Genomic DNA, 21,862 nt, shown 5'->3' on the forward strand with positions numbered 1-21,862 from the left:
GTTCCGGACTGAAGCGCCTAGAACCGCTCGGCCACACTGGCTGGCCGTTGGGAGGTATACTGTAATGTAATAAAATATTAATTTTTTATTTGTTTTGTGACTATTAGTGTAATGTAATAAAATAAAATACGAGCAGTGACTTACACAAAAATGAAACACACATTAATACAATGGCTCAGCATAAAAGAGAAATAACTAATGTAGGAATATTATTAACAGTGTAATAGGTTGTTTAATTTAGCCTGACGTGTATAATCACTCAGAAAACTAGCTCAGTTCTCAGGGTAGTTACGTAATCGTCGATACATCGTGGTTTCGTCTCGATTCTCCAATATAACACAACAAGAGTAGCATCTACTAGTGAAATCCTATAATGGAACTGGAATCCTGTGACCAGATCCTTTCTGCCTGGGATGTTATCTTGTTCTATAAAGAAAATCTGTAAATAAAATTGTTAAATTATTAGTAGCTGCGTCCGGTCTCGCGGGATCTGGAATAGAGTTAATTGTCCTAACCGATGGCACGTCTCGAAGATGAGCTAAAAGAAAAATGTTAAAGATTTTTCTAAGGTGGCGCCTAACAATGAAAATTCTTTGTTAAGGCCCATATCTACTTAAGACAATAAAGGTATCAGATTTACAATAGATTGACCACATACACAAATTCTTTTGACAAAATAAGTACAACTTACATTATCAACTGGTACAGTAAGAAGAGCTTAACACAAGAACGTCCTCTTAGGTCATAATCCAAGCAGATAAGATAAGCCAATGACAAAGGAAAGATATTTCATGCACAGGAGCGCAAGAGTCCATGGAATAACATGTCCATTGTAGTTCTATCTCTTCATCACTGGCGTACTTGTAGATTGTTTATAAAATTTGACGTAATATTTAGTTCACATTTTTTAAACCCAAGTCCACCCAGGGAAACAGTACAATACCATGACTTTTATCATCTCAGTGTAGAGACACTGCACAACATAATATCCGCAAAGCTTCACAGGATTTCCACCGTGGTTTTACTTTCGCGGCCGATTGGAGGTTGTAAATAAATAGCCATTGTACTTGTGCATAATCAAACAGATTATGCGTGTTATTTGATATTAAAATAGATGCAAATAGCAAAATATCAGGTAAAATTTAATTTTACACTTTTACTGGGTCACCCTTACATAAAAGAATCTTTCAACGTGAACGTAGTACAGGTAGGCACGAAATTGCTGCTGGCGCCCTGGTATAGTATTCAACACCCTCGTAATACTTCGAATTTCGATTTATCGAAAACGCCTGAGAAGCATCTAAAGATGCATTACAATCGTGCGTAACGTGAGCACAACGCTTATGGTGTACGCTTTCAATGTGAACAATTACCTTCTGCTTTGTTAACAGACCCCTGCCACGGTACCATCGCCGGAAGGCAAAACGTGTACTGGACCGACAATATTGTGTTACTGTTCTCGGAAGAGATGTTGTAGCGTTGAGCCCTACGCACGCATCTACACGTAACAAACTGGGTGGCGGAAATCGTTCCTTCGGTACGCCGCGCAACGTCACAGCCTGTCGTTGGGATTAAGTTGTTTCTGCGACGCTGTCCACTCAGTTAGCAGTCGCCGAGGGCCGAAGTGCAGCAGAACCCACAATAAGGCGAGGTGACGAGTGCTCCGTTGTGAGGTAACACGAAGCAGTAATTGGCGCTCGCGTGGGCCGTGTGCGGCGCTACTTTGCTCCTTTGAGTGGCAGCTACGCATGCGAACTGCCGCCGCGGTTCGGCCAGCGTAGCTCGCCGGGTACGGCCTAATTGTTCCGAGAAAACGCACCGCTTAACGAGACAATTACGTCGGCAGCGCGTCCAGCGCCGACTGTAGACACCCCACGCTCACACGTCGGCGGTGGCACTGACGCCAGCCATGCTGCTCTGTCATACCGAACATCTAGCCACGCGTTCTCTGTCTCACAGTTCACAGGAGATAACAGTGAGTGATCTCACCGAACTAACATTTAATTTACCACAAATACACCGACGGAAAAAGATCGCAACACCAAGAAGGAATTGTGCGACATAAACGAAAGTTGGTAGCCCCCTTTCTACACCTGAAAGATGATGTCTATTCAGATTTCGTACTATAGTTTAATTCTTTTATCTTGGCGGTTCGCGCATGCCCGCCCAGACGCGGGAGATTGCTGCGTTCCCAGTTGCACGCGCCAAGCAAACTTACGTTTAGGGGGGGAGCGCGCAGTTTATGAAGTTAAGCCATCACGGCTGCTAACACTTTCGCTGCTACAGAGACGTGCTCCCCGCATTCCGCGCTGTGCGCGATTTTGTCATCACTGCACTGCTCGCCTGTTCAGACACATGGTGTTCCGACTGCTTTGACACACTTATCATTCGATTTCACAAAAACTATTTGGCTCATAAATTTGATTTTTACACATCTTCTTGACTGATACCTTCCCCTCATAAATGACTTAATTTTGTTTCGATGTTCAACGCAGCTATTGTGCAGAACTAAATGTAGTAAACCACTCCACGAAATTTTGAATAGTTTACAGAGGTAAAAGGCCATAGCGTATACTTTCCGTATGGTTGATTTCAGTTGCCACTAGAAATTTCAAAAAATTACATTCAAACGAATAAAATTCATGAAGTAAGACACTTAGATATCGTTTTTAAATAAAGAAAATATCAAGCACAGAGCAAGATTTGAACTCTGAACCTTCCGCTTAGTAGCTAAACATTTCAACCATTACGCTAACGTAGCTCATCATTTAATATGATTCATGGAGGAGTTTAAACTAGGACGCAAAATACCGACAAACACTGTTGGTATGACTATGAATTACTCACGCTTCGTTGAAATACAATAGGAAATAAACAATTGCCGTTGTTCTTTATTGCGAAAAAGCGGTTAGTGAGAATGATACAAACACCTTTCCTTGCTATAGCCTGAATTAGGAGGCTTATTGCTTGTTTGGTTTAGTTAATTAATAGAATATGAAGCAATTGGTATAAAGATTGCATTTTCCAAACTTTCTATAAAAGAAATTCTGCTATCAAGACATTGCTTTCGTCCAGTTACTTTATTTACGACTGAACGTTTCTAAAACTGAAGGCACTCGTCCGTGCTCTGTACTGCAGTCGAGCTCTGGCAACGCCGTTCTCTGTTCATTGGCTCACTGTGTTTTGAGACGTCAGATGCGCAGAACGAACCTAAACTCGGCCGCCGTCATAAATGACGCGCACTTTAGACGCTTAAGATTGGCGCTAGGAGCGCTACTATAGGGATGGAAATCAGGTTTCTTTCAATACACGCTGTAGCGGTCGTGAACTTTCGTTACCTTCGAGTTCGTGTTAGTCAAGAATGTCTTTAAGACGACGAAGACGTCTGTATCAGCAGCTCGTTGAGTTGGAGCGAGATCGTGTAATATGGCTACGAGAAGCTGGATGCTACTTCTACGGTGCTGCAGAAAGACTGCAGGAACCTAGCCACGGAACATGATTGCTATCAGCGCTGGTCACGAGTGTCTACGGTCGGAAGAAGAGCGGGCTGTTGACGGCCACATGGCACTGCCGAGATGGAATACGATAGTGATCGGCGTATGGTTTTGGCGCTTTGTTTTGCATCTGCAGCAGCAGTGGGAGCAGCAGTTGGCACCACATTGACACAAGGAACTGTTACAAATTGGTTACTTCAGTGACATTGTAAGTAGGCTGTTTAGGTTTTTTATGTTGGTAACGCTTCGTAGCACTCTGTATAAAATCACTGACTGTGCTGTGTGCAGTCTGTGGCTGGTTGGACTCACTGTTGGAATATTCGCTTGTGTAGTGTGGGGCAGTTGGATGTGAATAGCGCGTAGCGTTGGGCAGTTGGAGGTGAGCCGCCAGTAGTGGTGGATGTGGAGAGAGAGATGCCAGAGTTTTGAGAGGTTACTATAAGCGGACGATCTGAACGTGTGTCCACCAGAAAAAAGGAAATTTGTTAAGATGGAGGACATGAATTGATATATGACTTTTGAACATTTTTAAGGTAAATACATTGTTTGTTTTCTATCAAAATCTTTCAGTTTCTTCTAACTATTCCTATCCGTAGATAGTGCCTCCAGTAGCTAGAATCTTTTATTTAGCTGGCAGTATTGGCGCTCGCTGTATTGCAGTAGTTCAAGTAACGAAGATTTTTGTGAGGTAAGTGATTCATGAAAGGTATAGATTATTTGAAGTCAGGGCAATTCTTTTGTACTGATTATTGAAAGTCAGATTGTGTTTCGTTAAAAATATGGTGCGCCAGTTTAGTGATGATCAGAATAAGTAAAGAGAGAGATGTGTGAGTACGTTGAGTTTTGATCAGCTGTTTGAAAATCAAATAACGTAACAGGTTTACCAGCACAGTAATTTATAAATTTTTCTAAGGGAATGTTTCAACAGCTCCGACCCAGACGCCCTGTAACGCGCATGCCACTGACCCCAAACCAACGCCACTTGCGACTTCAGAGGTGTCAAGTGAGAGCTCGTTAGCGAGCGGGGTGGAGGTCTGTTGTGGCCGTGTGTTGGTTAGAAGTGGGCCAGTTGAGGGCTTGCAATCAACTTGTGTGCGTGATAGTCACAATTGAGCTACACGTATGATCTGGGGTGCGATTTCGTTGACCTGCAATCAACTTGTAGGATTGCTAGACACAATGGACCTACACCTACAGTTATGGTCTGGGGTGTGATTTCGTATGACTACAGGAGTACTCTCGTGGTTATCCCACGCGCCCTGATTGCAAACTTGTACGTCACTCTTTTGATTCAGACATGTTGTGCTGCCATTTAAATGGTTCAAATGGCTCTAAGCACCATGGGACTTACCATCTGAGGTCATCAGTCCCCTAGAACTTAGAACTGCCTTAACATAACTAACCTAAGGACAACACACACATCCATGCCCGAGGCAGGATTCGAACCTGCGACCGTAGCAGCAGCGCGGTTCCGGACTAAAGCGCCTAGAACCGCTAGGCCACAGTGGCCGGCTGTGCTGCCATTCCTGAATAGAATTCGAGTGGGTGCTTCCCAACGGGATAACTCTCATCCACAAACCGCGCTGTTGTAACCCAAAATGGACAACAAAGTGTCGACTTGATGCCTTCGCCTGCTCGATCACCAGGTGTGTATACAATCAGGCACATGTGAGCCATCATTGGACAGCAACTACAGCGTCATTTATAAACAGAATCAACACCCTGTGTTGACCGACCAAGTGCAGCAGGCACAAAGCTCCATCCCACAAACTGACACCCTGCGCCTGTACAACAGAATCTATGCACGATTGCATGCGTGCTTTCAACATTTTTGCCGTTACAGCGGTCGTTAACGTACCAGCACATCACTTCTATGGCTTATCTCGCAGGCACATTTCGTGCCATCTTGTAACTTTAATCCTTTAAATATATTTTCTAGACAAATGTATTCCCAAAATTTCATTAATCTCCTTTTTTTTTGGGGGGGGGGGGGGGGTGGAATTGTGATTTTTTTTCTGTCATTGTATTTTAATTAGTTTGTGGCGTTCTTATTTTAGGCCCCATTTATTTACCGGTTTTAGCATTATACTGTAGCAATAACCTGATGTGACCGCTTTTGGCCGAAAATAAGATTTTACTAACGTTGAACAGTTTCTAAATTGCTCTGTCGTGTGGTGCAAAAAAGACCTGTCCATGGGACCAACTGAAAATGTGTAGGGAATGGAACTTTCGATGTCGGGTGTTTGTGGCAAGATCGAGACATGTCCTGGGTCTGCTTAATCGTTGCACCATACAGTTATCAGATTCCGGCATTTTAAATGCGTGTAAGTACTTCACTGTCGCTGATGTCACCCAAGATCTACTTTTAGATTTTTTGTTCCACCCAAATAAGTTGTTTCGGTTCAACATGTGCTCCTAATGTGAATACTACTATTTCAAAGTACAGATTCTTTGAGCACCCCACTGCACTGGGTTGCATCACAATTTACATATCGTGATATCGTAATACAGAAAGCTTCACCTACATTAACTTTTCCCAAGGAAAATGTTACGTGAATTGCCTTTCCCATTTCAATATGAAAAATACAAACATGTCATGAATCTTGCGAAGAAGTATGTAGCAACCTCGTAAATGTAATTTTATAATAAGGTACTCTGTGGCAGATCTGTTATGGACGCTACGTCCAGTTCATTAACTTTCCACGCATGTGACTTTTTATTTGAGCATCCATTTTTCGTACTGTAATTCTCATACTCCACATCATATTCAGAAACTTTTTAAGTACTAAAAGTTTTTGTTTCTTTAGTTGTTTATTTTTGACATCATATCCAAAAAAACGAAGCTGTTTGGTGCAATACCAAGACAGAGCCTGTGCCATAAAATTCAGCAAATACCATAATAAGCTTTTGTTTGCTTATGTAATAAGCTATTGCAACTTTTTATGTTTTATAGTCTTCTTCTGAAATTACAAAAGTTACTCCTGAAAATTAAGGTATTTCCGAATTTAAAAACATTTCCCAAGGTACAAAATAGTCTTTTAACTAGGAAAAAATAATCTACTCAGGCTTAAAAGCATTGCAATCAAAAAAATCTTGTCAGTACCATATTTTGTAGTATACATGTTGCATTTGCACCTTACTACACATCAGTAACCGAAGCCATTTGAAATTAACACGAATATTCATTTAGAAGACAAGTAAAATTGTTAAGACGTTAATGAAACTCAGTTCATTTGCAAGTATCACATTTTTTATGGTAAAAGACTACCCTTCTTTCAAGGTATAAGACGGTGCACGCCCGGCGACGTGTGACTTAACTGTCCACATGTTGTATAAATAATTACAAGGGTACGTAACTCTTGAGTCAACATAAGACTCTATTCCTGAAGAATTAACAACATGTTACAAATAGCTTTCGTATATTATACAGCACTTACATGCCTAGAACATTAACAAATGATGTTCAAAACGCAGTCTCATATCTGAAACAAAAAAAGCTGTTGAAATAGGCGGATACTGATTACTCCGACATCTGGTGCGCGCCCCTTCCTTTGATTCTTAACTCAGTCACTGAACTGAAATATAGACGAAAAAGCCTCGTATCTTTCTATGTCCACTAATCTAGAGGTACAATACTCTACCCTACATGGGAAAATGTGACTTCAGTAAAATGCCCTGAACGTGTGCCCCTTTTTATACGAAAGTTCTCCCAAGAAATAATTTATAACGCTATCCGATCTCGGTTTGATAAACATATTCAACGAGTGGAGGATGCTTACATTGCGCAACGGAAAGAAATGCGTCTCTACATAAACATTTGAGTCGGCCGCTGTGGCCGAGCTGTTCTAGGCGCTTCAGTCGGGAACCGCGCTGCTGCTGCGGTCGCAGTTTCGAATCCTGACTCGGGCGTGGATGTATGTGATGTCCTTAGGTTAGTTAGGTTTAATCAGTTCTAAGAGACTGATGACCTCACATGTTAACTCCCATAGTGCTTAGCGCCATTTGAACCTTTTTTTTTTTTTTTTTTTAACATTTGACTGAATATAATATCACAGTTAGTTCTCTAAGAGTTTCATAATATGATTAGGTGAAAATATAATTGATTTTCCTTCTAAGTAGATCAAGTGCTACGGGGTTGTTAACCTCAGTGCGATAGCGAAACCGCTGCCCACGCAAGAACATGAAATATAATAACTTCGTCAAACATTAGCTGATAAACAGCAAGAAGTTTCGATGTCCTTGCAGCACTACTCGCCTTCTGAGCTTTAAAGACATAGAAAGAAACAGGAAAACACTTCTCCTGATGTCAATTTGCACTGATTAATATTTCTGCTGAAGGGGGCTTTCACGTTAAGGTTCTTGATCAAATAGAGTACATATTCGAGAGTGAATGCAGAAACACGTTTGTAATCGAACTTTAACATGGATTTCATTAAGTTACTGGGGAAGAAAAATATGTAGTAGATAGTTTAGCTGAAGGCCTGATTGTTTAGACCCAGTTGAAAAGCGACGTCAATTGGAAGAATACACTCTTCCTACGATGGTCCATGTGATATATAGTGCCAATATACATAAATCATTGAACAAGGAAAAATTCTGGACACATCAGAAAACAGTGAACACCTTTAAATTAACGGTAACGTGGTGCAGCCACAATGCCTACCGTACGGATAAATGAATGACTGCGAACCACCTCGTTTAACAGCGGAAGTGAAATTTGAACGTGAGTGAAGAGACATCTAAAGACCTGAAAAAGTATTAAGCCAGCTTCAGTTGCAAGCCGGCGCTTCAAAGAAATACTCGTAGCTCGATGCGTGATAATGGACATCACAAAATAACAATAGAAATATCCGGCAGCCACAAGCAAGCTGCAGCACGAATCGTCCACAGCAAACGTGAAAGCGGCACCACGAGGCAACAGCCAAGAACAGCACCAGTGGCAGAGTGCTGAATGCGTTGTCAACCGTTCAAACAGGGCTCACAACCACGCGATATGACCCGCACAGCTCTGTAATTAGACCGTAAACGCTACATCCAAAGTAGAGGCTACCAGACACGCCTTCACTAAACTAGTCAAAGACGGTAATATATGAGGAAATCAGTAACCTGATACAGGACATCTCTGCAATCGAATGAGCAACTTGGCCGAAAATATTTTAACGAATGACTGTTCCCTGCCTTGTACTCATACAAACCTTTAGCAAAAGATGGTTGACTTAATGCCCGGTTGCGCATTTTTTTGCACTTCCGATCGGTCGATCTGGTGCGACTTCAGGAGATGAGAGACACAACCGGGATGGGTAAATAACACTGTTGGGTAGGTCTCCAACTCTTCCCTAGAAAAACGGTTACTCGGTTCATTGCTGAGAAGAATTCATCGCTTTGATTTTTCTGTGTGTGGTGGGCGTAGAGGTGATATAGTGGGGGATGACCGCAGGGCCACCAGTTTTGCTCGTTGCTGGCGCTCTATTCATAGAACGCACCTGACGATTTTTTTATAATAAGTCGTCCATAGCGGAGCTGGGATGGAATGCTACGTCTCCGTTCACAAGCTGTACGATAACACATATTTCTATAATGTCCTTGATTACAGAATCCCAGAAATCCATGACACTCCATTGCACATTTCTCGCCGCCAAAGTTGAATGTGTATCCCTCGATGATGCTGTTCTCTGCTGCCGTCGACTTGTATCTGTAGCTGAGGCGGACGATACACGCTTCTTCTACGCGTCACTATGGCATGTAGCATTGCATGATGATTTACAGGAGAGGTGTTTCTAGTCCTAATGGATCTATTATGAACCACAGCACGTCGCCAATCTCCATGCAGAGTGAAAACACGTCTTCACACTGTGCTTTTTGAAGAGCCTGGCGAACGTGTCTGTTGGAGTTCAAACGTACGATAGGAACACCAGATCATTTTCGTCATTATTCACGTTTCCTTCTTTCTTCCGGTCTTCTGTCCTGATAACGTTTTTTTATTGGCTCGTTCTTGTAGCTGTTCGTGCGGAATTTTTCACTTCAGAGCGCACGTACGCCATGGCTTGGGTTCTGTACATTAGTGTGTTGATTACCGAGACGTACGGCGCTGTCTAGTACGTCTGCTTGAGACGCAGAATGCCTGAGTGTACCGTACGGTTACTTTTATAAGAATGTTCGAGGTAGACAGATAATTATGTAAAGGATTTTTTAAATTACCGCTATCAGTCACAAACTTTGTTAACTATTGGATTACTTTTTTATTTAGCGACATGGTTCAAATGGCTCTGAGCACTATGGGACTCAACTGCTGAGGTCATTAGTCCCCTAGAACTTAGAACTAGTTAAACCTAACCAACCTAAGGACATCACAAACATCCATGCCCGAGGCAGGATTCGAACCTGCGACCGTAGCGGTCTTGCGGTTCCAGACTGCAGCGCCTTTAACCGCACGGCCACTTCGGCCGGCATTTAGCGACATGTTTCGAGGGTTAAACCTCATCTTCAGGCTAAATGGCATTACAAAGACAACTTTACAATAAGGTCATACTGATATTACACGGTCTTTTCGTAAATGCTGTGGTCATCCTGTGGAAGTGAACAGAGACCAAGAAAGCCACGGAAATGGATACACCGCAACTCATCACAACGAGACTGCCACGCCATAAGAACAAATTGAGAGACCGTTACACAACATTTTCGTGAAAACATCAGTCCAGCTTCCAAAGTGACATGGCCTCTTACCAAGTTTGCTCTTCTTCTACAGGATAAATAAATAAGTAATACAATAGTTGACAAAGTTTGTGGCTGTAGTGATAATTTGAAAAAACCTTTACATATTTCTTGAGATAGTCACGGTCGAAAAACAGTCAAAATGGCTTCAAAGACATAACTATTTACCTCTACTTAAGTGTAGATCTTTTTGTTTTCGTGTGTGCTGCTGAGATGCCGCAGTAACCTCATCATGTCTTCTACGGCCTGCTGCCACAACACATGTCTATAGGTGGACTTTGGCTCTAGCTGTGTGCTTACAAGCGCAGGCTCTTCGAAGTGATTACTGGAGCGAGTTGAAAGCCCCTTGCTACCCCATATACCTTTCCGTAGAAAATTAAAAATAACTGAGAGTGTGTGTGTGGGGGGGGGGGGGGAGGGGGGGTCATGTGTTACTTTGTTATTGTCATTGCTGCTGAGTAAGATTTGCCATCCCCTTTACTTGAATACAAACACCAGTTAGGTCTGTGCAGGTTATGAGTTTGGTGCACAACAGCAACTTCTCACTGAGGTTACACAAAGGATGAACAATGGAAAATACTGCAGGTCCTTATTGCAAACCCAAGTCGGTTATAATGTTCTGAGAAATCCAGTCAAAGACGAACACCAAACATTGACTGAATTCACATCGTAGATCGTCAACTGAAAGGTATCCATGACGTTCCTTGCAGGCATGCAGGGATGACTATGACACTGATTTGTTGTGTCTGTGTGGGCTCCTCTACTCCGCTCCGAAGACTACTGTATCACGCTGCATAATATTAGGTGGCGAGGCAGGGCGTATGTCCAGTCCGATGCTGTTAACACTCTGCCTCCTGTGAATATGTGGCGCAGCCGGTTGCGGGAGAAAGAACGTACCGGGTGATCAAATTGCAGCTACTCACAGAGGGAAAATGTGGGCTGATTATCGTATGACGACGATAGCTTCTACTGGAACTAATTTGTTTTTCAGCGAAACCAATTTATGCCTAAATTAGTTTCAGTAGAAGCCACTAGGTGAAAATCTGGCGCTGTGCACTGTTTACATGGAAGTATGTCATCCACGGTGTCAAATGCAAGCCATAGAGTGAGCGAACAGTATGGCAATCGAGAAGAGAGACAATGCGCTGTTAGTGAAATTATTTCATGTGAACGGCAGCAATTACAGTACGGCATTGAGAGAGTATCGCCTACTAAAAGGTCCGAGGAGATGTTTCATATCATTTAATGGTCTAGAGAAGATGATAATGAAATTCGAAAACACGGGTGAGCTTGGTGAAGCCTCAAAATACAGATTGCTGTAGAGAAAGAATCACATGGAAGCGTGGGTCCACAATTCTTGCATCATTGGTCATTTCAAGGATCACTTTTATTTACAATACACATGATAGCACAAAATAAAATACAATGATCACCAAATATCTCTGAACATAAGAGGTTGTTAAATGAAAATAAGCCTTTTTTAAATATTAACCACAGACTGACATAACTACCTCTTCTTGCTACCCAAAGAAATGAGTGCCAATAACAAATAAAAAAGGAAATCATAATTAAACCTCTGTTAAGCAGTAAGTAAGTAAAAGATAACTCTTGCACTATCTTCTTAAACAATTACAGTTATTAGGATAAGAACTGGTAATTCAGAGTAAACACCCAAACGTGGCAGATTAGACAAATACCGCCGAAACGTCGGGCTAGCTCTTCACATGACTGAGAGGCGTTGCTAACGAACACAGCATAGCTGAGATATAGGCTATAAGAAACACAAATAACATGTAACTCTTCAGGCTTTCCTGGCGATCTAATGACATCTTGGGTTGTCGGGTGTTCTGCCGCATATCAGTGTCGTACTTGCACGATATTTCGGTCACGTATCTCGTAACCTTCATCAGGTGCGACCTGAGACTGCTCCTCGAGTGGACCTGGTCCAGTATTTATGCCTATGGCCTTCCCCCTCCACCAACGGCTGCAGGCGCTTCCTCTGTGGTCCGCGCCCATTCCCTGCGACCTGCTGGAGCGTTGCTGCTCCGTTTTCCGTCCGCTGCGGTTCTAGGTGTTCCCTCTGCGGTCCGCGCCCACCAAACCCGCTCCTGGGGGTTTCATCTACGGTTTGGGGTACCAAGCGTTCCCCCTGCGGTCCGCGCCCGCTCACCACGACCTGTTGGAGCGTTGCCCCTCCGTTTTTCAGTCGCTACGGGGATGTCGACGCGTACAGACCACGTTAGCTGCGCTCAGGAGGGGACTGTCCGCCGTGCGGTGGGGCTTGCCCCACCGCCGGCCCCGTCAGGCACTTCAACGATGACGACACGGCAAAGGAGGACGGGTAATGATCTATTGACGACCACGGCACGTGCACTAGACTTTGCAGCGGACTATTCTACGGACGCGTCGGTCGAAGACGACGCAGAACAACAATTTATTTCCAACCTGCGTAGGAGTGACAGACGCCAGCGAGGCAAGGGACGCCAACGTCCTTCCACATCGCAAATCGACGAGGAAGGGTTTGTCCGCCCTCCCAAGAAGAAAGTGGCGCGAAATCGACAGGAAGTTCCTGATGACGCGATCGCTCTGCAAAATCGTTTTGAGCCTATGGAAGAAGGCGACGCGGGGACGGGTGCGGCAGCGCCGCCGGCGCCACCGCCGCAGCAGCCACACCCTGCGCCACCGCCGCAACAGAGGATTCCACCCATCGTCTTACAGTATCCTGAAGATTACCGCACGTTGTACGAGTGGCTGAAGCAACACTGCGAGCAGCCCTTCACTGCTAAGCAGGCCGGCGGGGACAAACTTAAGCTGACGTTGACTGCCACTGACGACTACATGACCGTCATGGATATGGTTGGCTCCCGGGGTATCGCATGTTATACCTTCCCGATGGTGCGGCCGCCAGTTCTGACAGTCGTCATCCGAGGAATTCTAAACTCCCTTCAAAATGACTACGTGAAGGAGTCGCTGGAGGAGCTTGGCTTCGTGGCCACGGTTGTGGACTACCACAAGATCCCTGGCACGAACAAGAAGTCGGGTCTGCGTGTCGTCGTGCTGCCTGATACGGACCGCCATCGTGAAATTTTCCAACTGACCAGGCTCTGTGCCCTGGCCGTAACGGTGGAGAAGCTTCGGAAGTCACGTGGAGTCCTGCAGTGATTCCGCTGCCAGGGCTTCAACCACGTCGCTCGTCATTGCACCATGCCGGCAATGTGCGTTCGATGCGGCGGTGGTCACGAGAGTAAAGCCTGCGCTCACCCACGGCAGGAGCCTGCAAAATGTGGCCTCTGTGGCGGCAACCACCCGGCCAACTACCGTGCTGCCCAAAGCACAAGGAGGCCAGTCGCCGCCAACGCGGACTTCCACCGTTGAACGCCAAGCGTCGTTCACCCTGCGGCACCTCCAGGAACACCGTGGCGTCTACGCAGGCTGCAGCCGACTATCGCTCACAGCCGCCTACCCTGATGGAGCGCCGCCGTGCCTACGTCCTGCAGCGCCCAACGGCTGCCGATGTCGCCCGGGGTGGGGTTCAGGCCCCCGCTCCTGCTCCCGGGTTGGACCTGTCGCAGACCTCGTTTCCAGCGTTACCACCGCGACGCCTTCAGGACGCTGGCCGGCAGCCCCTCTCCAGGGGTCAACCCCTCGATGCCGACTGTGACGTGAAGACCCTTCTTCAAACGATGCTTGCTGCACTCGCAGAGATGACCAAGGCCATCCAGGCACTCCCTGCTACTGTTGCAGCCGCGGTCGACGCGACCGTTCGAGGAGCACTTAGTGCAACCCGCGAGGTACCTTCTACACAGCATGGCCGGGATTAGACGACTGGAGGACCTATGCATTGTTACTTACAATGCCAACGGACTCTACCACGACCTCTTGGACCTGCGGCAGTTCCTCCTCGACCATGATGTAGATCTCTGTCTTGTCACGGAGACCCATCTCAAGCCCGCCCTCCGGGCCAACATTGCGAACTATCGGTGCTACCATACTGACCGGCTGACGGCCGGTGGCGGCACTGCCATCTATGTCAAAGCCAGTATTCGTCACTATGCTGCGCCGACGCCGCCGCTCCAGACCTTCAAAACGACGGCGGTCGCGGTCGAGACCTCTGCCGGCCTCGTGACGTTCATCGCAGCTTATCGTCCACCACGTGGACTTCTCAACATGGATGAAGCTCGTGCGCTGCTCCAAGTTCGTGGCCGCCTCTTCGTCGCTGGCGATCTAAACGCGAAGCACGCTGCGTGGAACTCCATCACCACGACGCATAACGGCCGCTGACTTCTTCGCGTGCTGGACCAGATGGACGCCTATGCTTGTGGGCCAGATACTCCCACCTGTTTTCCATCCAGAGGTGCTCCGGATGTCCTGGACTTTGCTATCACCAAAGGGCTGCGGCAGTTTCTCACGGCGGAGTCGATCCACGCTCTGAATTCGGATCACGTCCCTGTCCTTTTCAGGCTTGCCGTCTCCCCGTCGTCACAGCCCGATCGTCGGGACCTCAAGAGGACGGACTGGGACAGTTTCCGTGCCCGCCTCTCTCATGCTGTGCATCTTCACCCTGAGGACGACGCCCACGACGTGGATTGGGCGGTTGATGAATTCACCACTGCTGTGGGGAATGCCTTGGATTCCTCCACGCCGCGCCCTCGGCGTTCTCCGCCACCGCGGCCTGGTCTTCCGCCGGACATCCTCGATCTTATTCGTGAGCGTAATCGGCTTTTCAAGGACTGGCGGCTTACGAGGGATCCTCACCTGAAGCGACATGTCAACTTTCTCCGCCGCGCCATCAAGTCCGCCATCATTGACCACAAGAATCGTCAATGGGCGTCGCAGCTAGCCTCCTTTACGCCGGATGCCCATTCCTGGGACGCTGTGCGATTTTTCACCAAACGGAAGGCCTCCGTTCCTCCTCTGGACATTCCGGCCGGCGTCGCTTATGCACCTTTGGACAAAGCCAACGCGTTAACCGACGTCTTTGAAGCGAATTTTCGTCCCATCGCTGATCCCATCGATCTGCAGCATGTTCAACACGTCGAGGGTGCCATGGACACGTACTTGGCGGACGACATTAGCGCAGAGGACGATTTGCTAGTTCCCATTACTCCGGTGGAAGTCAAGTCCACCGTTACCGCCCTATCTTCCACCAAGGCGCCGGGTGCTGATGACCTTCCTGTCAGGTCCTGAAGGAATTGCCGCCCGTCGCCTTCATGATACTGGCTACCATTTTCAACAGTATCATCCGGACGTGCACCTACCCAATAGCTTGGCGGCGTGCGATTGTTGTGGCTGTTCCTAAACCGGGTAAACCCCGTCAGGATCCTCGCAACTATCGGCCTATCAGTCTGCTGCCTCACCTCAGCAAAGTCTTTGAGAGGCTCCTGCTGCACCACTTACGGGACTTCCTGGACCACCGCCGAATTCTGCCTCCTGAGCAGTTTGGCTTTCGGAAGGGGCATTCCACCTGTCTCCAGTTGATCCATGTGGTGGAGGAAATTACCCTCGCCTTCAACAACAGGGAATTCTGCCGCGCCATCTTCTTAGATGTCTCGAAGGCGTTTGATAGTGTGTGGCATTGCGGGCTGTTGTACAAGCTCAAGGACATGGGCTTCCCGAAGAAGATCGTTCATCTCCTCGCCTCGTACTTACAGGGACGTCGCTTTCAGGTGCGGATTGGCGACGCCCTGTCCTCGACCAGGCTGATAACGGCGGGCGTTCCGCAGGGCTCCGTCCTGGGCCCCACGCTTTACTCTATCTACACGTCTGACCTCCCTCGATCACCTCGCATCGAGAGGGCCCTCTACGCAGACGACACCCTTCTCTACACCCGTAGCCGATGGCCAGCGGCTCTCCTCCGTCGGTTGCAGGATGCTTGCTCCGACCTCGAGACGTGGGCGACGAGATGGCGTGTCTCCTTTAATGCCCTCAAGAGCCAGGCCGTCATCTTCACCAGGAGACTCTCGCCGCAAGTCCCGCCGATCCGCCTGTTTGGTGTGGACATTGCGTGGAGCGACGCCGCCACTTACCTGGGAGTCGTCATGGACCGTCAACTGACGTGGCAACGGCAAGCCGCTGCGGTTCGCCTTAAAGTGCATCAACGCCTGGGGGCCTTATACCCCCTCCTCAACGAACGCTCTGCGCTCTCCGTTAGGAACGGGCTTCTGGTCTACCGCCTCTTTATCCGCCCTGTGATGGATTATGCAAGCGCCGTCTGGGGAACCGCTGCCAACAAGCACATTCATCGTCTTCAGCAGCTCCAGAACAAGGCCCTCCGCCGTATTTTTCACGTTCCTGCCACGTTTCCGTCTCGCTATCTCCAAGAGGCAGCCCAAGAGGAATACGTCCTAGCTCGTTTTCAACGCCAAGCACGACATCTGTATCGTTCCTCTGCGGATTCAGCGAACCCTCTCATCCGGAGCGTTGGTGCTCCGTCTCACGACAGAGACCGCTACAAGCGGCCCAGCGCGCTACTTACTCGCTAACTTGCTAAGTATCGCTCTCCTCTTGTGATTCTCCTTTCTCCACCGCCTGCATGATGACATATAAATAAACGTGAAGCACCTTCTTTCCTTCTTATAATCTGCTGTTAGTAGTAAATGCCTCCTTGGTAAACACTACATTTCCTAAGTAGACGACACTCTACAGATGCGGACCGGCCCCTCCGTTTTTCGTCCGCTGCGGCTCTGGATGTTCCCCCTGCGGTCCGCGCCCACCAGTCCCACTTCTGGGTGTTCCATCTTCGGTCTGGTGCGCCTGGCAGTCTGTCAGGGGCTCGTTTTCCATCTCCATGTCTCTGGTTCTTCTGTTTGTGTAGTGTTGCCATAGGCATAAATACTGGACCAGGTCCACTCGAGGAGCAGTCTCAGGTCGCACCTGATGAAGGTTACGAGCTACGTGACCGAAATATCGTGCAAGTACGACGCTGATATCCGCCAGAACACCCGACAACCCAAGATGTCACAAATTACATGAACAACAATCGCCAGCTGCTTAAGGGATAGGGTGATAAGGCCAAAAAATCCACCTTAAAATACGCAGCAAATATTATTCACAAAAAACTGCCTCAAGGAAATGGATCTAAAATCACTGGTAAGGGAGTATAAAAATACAAAATTAACGTCACCCCAAAGAATTCAGGCAAACTTTACACCGAAATTGCACGGCCAGATGTCTACTTGAATCATACAGATAGCCGGCAGCTGTGGCTGAGCGGCCTTAGGCGCTTCAGTCCGGAACCGCGCTGGTGCTACGGTCGCAGGTTCGAATCCTGCCTCGGGCATGGATGTGTGTGATGCCCTTTGGTTAGTTAGGTTTAAGTAGAATGAGATTTTCACTCTGTAGCGGAGTGTGCGCTGATATGAAACTTCCTGGCAGATTAAAACTGTGTGCCCGACCGAGACTCGAACTCGGGACCTTTGCCTTTCGCGGGAAAGTGCTCCACCAACTGAGCTACCGAAGCACGACTCACGCCCGGTACTCACAGCTGTACTTCTGCCAGTACCTCGTCTCCTACCTTCCAAACTTTACAGAAGCTCTCCTGCGAACCTTGCAGAACTAGCACTCCTGAAAGAAAGGATATTGCGGAGACATGGCTTAACCACAGCTTGGAGAATGTTTCCAGGATGAGATTTTCACTCTTCAGCGGAGTGTGCGCTGATATGAAACTTACTGGCAGATTAAAACTGTGTGCCCGACCGAGACTCGAACTCGGGACCTTTGCCTTTCGCGGGCAAGTGCTCTACCAACTGAGCTACCGAAACACGACTCACGCCCGGTACTCAAAGCTTCTGTAAAGTTTGGAAGGTAGGAGACGAAGTACTGGCAGAAGTACAGCTGTGAGTACCGGGCGTGAGTCGTGCTTCGGTAGCTCAGTTGGTAGAGCACTTGCCCGCGAAAGGCAAAGGTCCCGAGTTCGAGTCTCGGTCGGCACACAGTTTTAATCCGCCAGGAAGTTTCATAGGTTTAAGTAGTTCTAAGTTCTAGGAACTGATGACCTCAGATGTTAAGTCCCATAGTGCTCAGAGCCATTTTTGATGACTTCAGATGTTAAGTTCCATAGTGCTTAGAACCATTTGAACCATCAAATAGATAGAACAAATACATGATTAAGCTTACCCCTCTAAGGGAGTCCGCAGCTCGTAGTCTGGTAGTTAGCGTTACTGCCTCAGAATCATGGGGTCCCGGGTTCTGATTCCTGTGCAGGTCGGGCATTTTCTACGCCATCATTCAGAAAAGTGGCGAAAGTCGGCAGTAAAAAATGGTTATTTGTACAGGCGCTGATAACCACGCCGTGGAGCGCCCCACAAACCAAAATCATCATCGTCATCATCAACCCTCCAAGTAAATACTTAGTGACTACACGTTACAAACAGTGTTTCCTTGAATCAGTCCTCTGGCTTGATAGCCATCTAGAAACTAGTTACAAAACACCCATGTTAATACAGGGGATTCCCCTTAAATTAACAGAAAGGTAAAATTACAGAGCTTACATAACGTAAAAAAATCTCCAACTCTGCCACGAAGAATTATGCCGCACTGCTCATGACCAAGTTAAAAAAACTGAGTAAAGAGTTTCTTTAAACGCTAAAGCTCTAACAACAAACTGCCACATACATGGGGCGACAGTTAAGTTTCACAAGTGAATCACTGAATTTGAAAGTGCTACACAGCTTATGGCCAACTTAATGAAACTGAGTAAAGAACTCGAATAAACACTAAAGCTCAAACAGTAAGTAACCATACACACAAGGCGAAAGATTAGTTTCATTAGCAAACCATTGAATTTTAAAGTGCTTGCGTTGGGCCGGGCTGTGCTCCTACTATCTTTTAAACAATCAGTCAACCTATCTGGTTAGATTTCAGATTGTCTGTCTCTTCACACTGCGATGGTAGATAATGGTTCAGCCGACAAAAGCAGCGTTGACGAAAATTGACTAAATATCTTCCACGAAAGGACTAAGGGCAGTAGCTGAAAGTCAGTTACACTACCAAGCGTTCGGTGTTCTTTAATGACTCGTTTGTTAAAATGTCTAGCATTTCCTTTAAGTTGGTTTGCTGTCTTTAAAACGCGGAAAATGACTATCAATGCCGTATTAAATATCCGAGCATCAATTATACAATTTTTCCGACAGTCATTGTTGCAAGCTCAACACCTGGAAGCAGCCAGAAGATATTTAGTCCGGCCAGATATTCTGAACGTCCTAAACTGACTCTGATCCGCGACTACTTTACGAGTTAACACATGCAGTCGTTCTGTAGGCTTCTTGTAAAGAAGTGCTCGCCATAATGTCTAGTAATCTGCAAGAAACATGCCACGCGGAGTTCATGGACGAATGAAATGTTCACAAGCGAATATCTCCTAAAATAAACCACTCACAAAGCTCAAACTTCGAAATATTCAGTGCTATTGTCGCTTTTCGTCAGCGACACGAGAACCAAACAAACGTGCGAATTTCTTCATTTTATTACAAATTTGATCAGCGCGGTTTAACATAACCAACTCCCGAGCGAATATCTCGACTCTTAGATCTGCGGCACAAATCCCTACTCAGGCGCGCGGGAAATGCTGAATTCCTATTGGCTAGTATGTTAAGCGACAAATCAGATTATGTTCAGTACTAGTATACTCGCAGTATTTCTAATGTCAGCCAATCAGATTACCACAAGTAATTTGGACTAGAAATCTCGTAATTCCGAAACTAAATAAAATTAGATGAAAACTAAATACGAGACCTTTCCAAAAAAATAAATTACTAATAAATTTAATACTCAACGCCCCTTCCGGATACCTTTTACAAAATCAACCTCACGCAGACATACGTCACAAATTCCCCTATTGCACAACAACTATCATACATTTACATAGTGTAAATAAAATATCACATTCTCACTTTACGTACGTCCTTCATTCATTCTCTCAGTTTGTCCAAAACAATCATACATGCAAAAACACGATGAAATAATAATTTTCCAAAGTACTTTTAAATGTCTGACATCTGTGGTAATGACAATTCTATAAAATTCTATACAATTCTATAAAAGTAGATTATATGAACCGATCCTCTTGGTTGTAGTTTCACTTGATACTATAGTTGAATGTGTTACAGTCCCTAACTCAGTTTGACAACGTCATCACGGTTATTATATGTTTTAAGTAAAAATTTAAATTTTCGAAAGTACTGAAGTTTTGATTTGAAATTTTAACGGTATGATCGTGTACCCATAGAATTTGGTACATTAAGTACGGAAAAGATCGATTAATGTTTAATAGCACTTATTCAGATTCTTAGAGAGTATATGTAACGTATTGCTCGGCCCAGTATCCAGCGTCAGCTGTGCCAGTGTGAGAACCTACATAGCTCTCCTCCCGGCTCCACGGCAAGCTACGCTTTCAATGCAAGGTGACAACTCGTAATGCTACGTTACATCCTGCGCGGCTTATGACCTCCGTAATCGACAAGTAAAAGTCTCAGTGGTACACTTAATCGCCAACACAGGGACATTCTCTAATTTCCCCTGAAAATATCCACCAATGCCGTAGGAGGATACCGTCGAAAGTTCAGTGTGATTGCCACTACCCAGAGGAGAACTAACTGCAGAAGGAACCGTTGTGCGCGAAAACCACGCGGAATCCCTTACGCTCCACCCCTGCAGCCCGTTCTCACCACACAGCCCACTGCCGGCAAATTTTAGGTTCTCTGATCCAGCGATCATTTACGAAAACTGCAAGTTGAATTCGCGCCGCGTGTAGGGCGCCAGTGAAAGAACGTACCGGGACGACAGAGATAAAATGAACTGTAGCCGCCGCGGCACACTTGTGGCACCTGGAAGAGGATAGCGTCCCATCGCGATGAAAACTACTGACGAGGTTGCCATTGCCGTAACTGACAGCACAGCGCGTGCTCTCAATAGTGCTAGTACTCAAATGTTGAAATGTGTGTGAAGTCTTATGGGACTTAACTGCTAAGGTCATCAGTCCCTAAGCTTACACACTATTTAACCTAAATTATCCTAAGGACAGACACACACACACCCATGTCCGAGGCAGGACTCGAACCTCCGCCGGGACCAGCCAGCGCGGCTGTGCTAGCACTCGTGGAGTGTCACGACATTTGTCCATCCCATGGCCAACAGTACGGAAATTGACATCTTGAGTTGTCGGGTGTTCTGCCGGATATCAGCGTCGTACTTGCACGATATTTCGGTCACGTAGCTCGTGGCCTTCATCAGGTGCGACCTGAGACAGTCTCAGGTCGCACCTGATGAAGGCCACGAGCTACGTGACCGAAATATCGTGCAAGTACGACGCTGATATCCGGCAGAACACCCGACAACCCAAGATGTCATTAGATCGCCGGGAAAGCCTGAAGAGTTACAGTACGGAAATTATTTCACACTGGTACGTACAGAAGATCCAGATGGTGCAGCAACTAAACTTCATTATCCGCAGAAACGTTCTGAACTTAGTCTTCGGTATTTGGCCCAGGTGAGAGTTGATGACATCTGGCCGGGCAATAATGTACGGAGTGACAGGGCACATTTCAGGCTATAGTGTACAGTGAATACACAGAACTGCCGAACTTGGTGTACCGTTAAAGAGTATGTTGTACACGAAGAGCCATTCCCCTCGCCGTGTGTGACTGTGTGGTGTGGATTCG

General features: G+C 46.5%; 1 protein-coding gene and 1 non-coding gene across 2 annotated transcripts in view; both read left to right on the top strand.

Annotated features, from left to right (window-relative positions):
- Positions 1-21,862, top strand: part of LOC126484829 (thrombospondin type-1 domain-containing protein 4-like) — a 141,800-nt gene that overhangs the window by 43,120 nt on the left and 76,818 nt on the right. The window lies entirely within an intron of this gene.
- Positions 18,061-18,136, top strand: Trnas-cga (transfer RNA serine (anticodon CGA)). The gene has a single exon. It is a non-coding gene; the product is annotated as a tRNA-Ser (tRNA).

Source organism: Schistocerca serialis, chromosome 6 (genome assembly GCF_023864345.2).
Source record: "Schistocerca serialis cubense isolate TAMUIC-IGC-003099 chromosome 6, iqSchSeri2.2, whole genome shotgun sequence".
NCBI classification, from domain to species: domain Eukaryota; kingdom Metazoa; phylum Arthropoda; class Insecta; order Orthoptera; family Acrididae; genus Schistocerca; species Schistocerca serialis.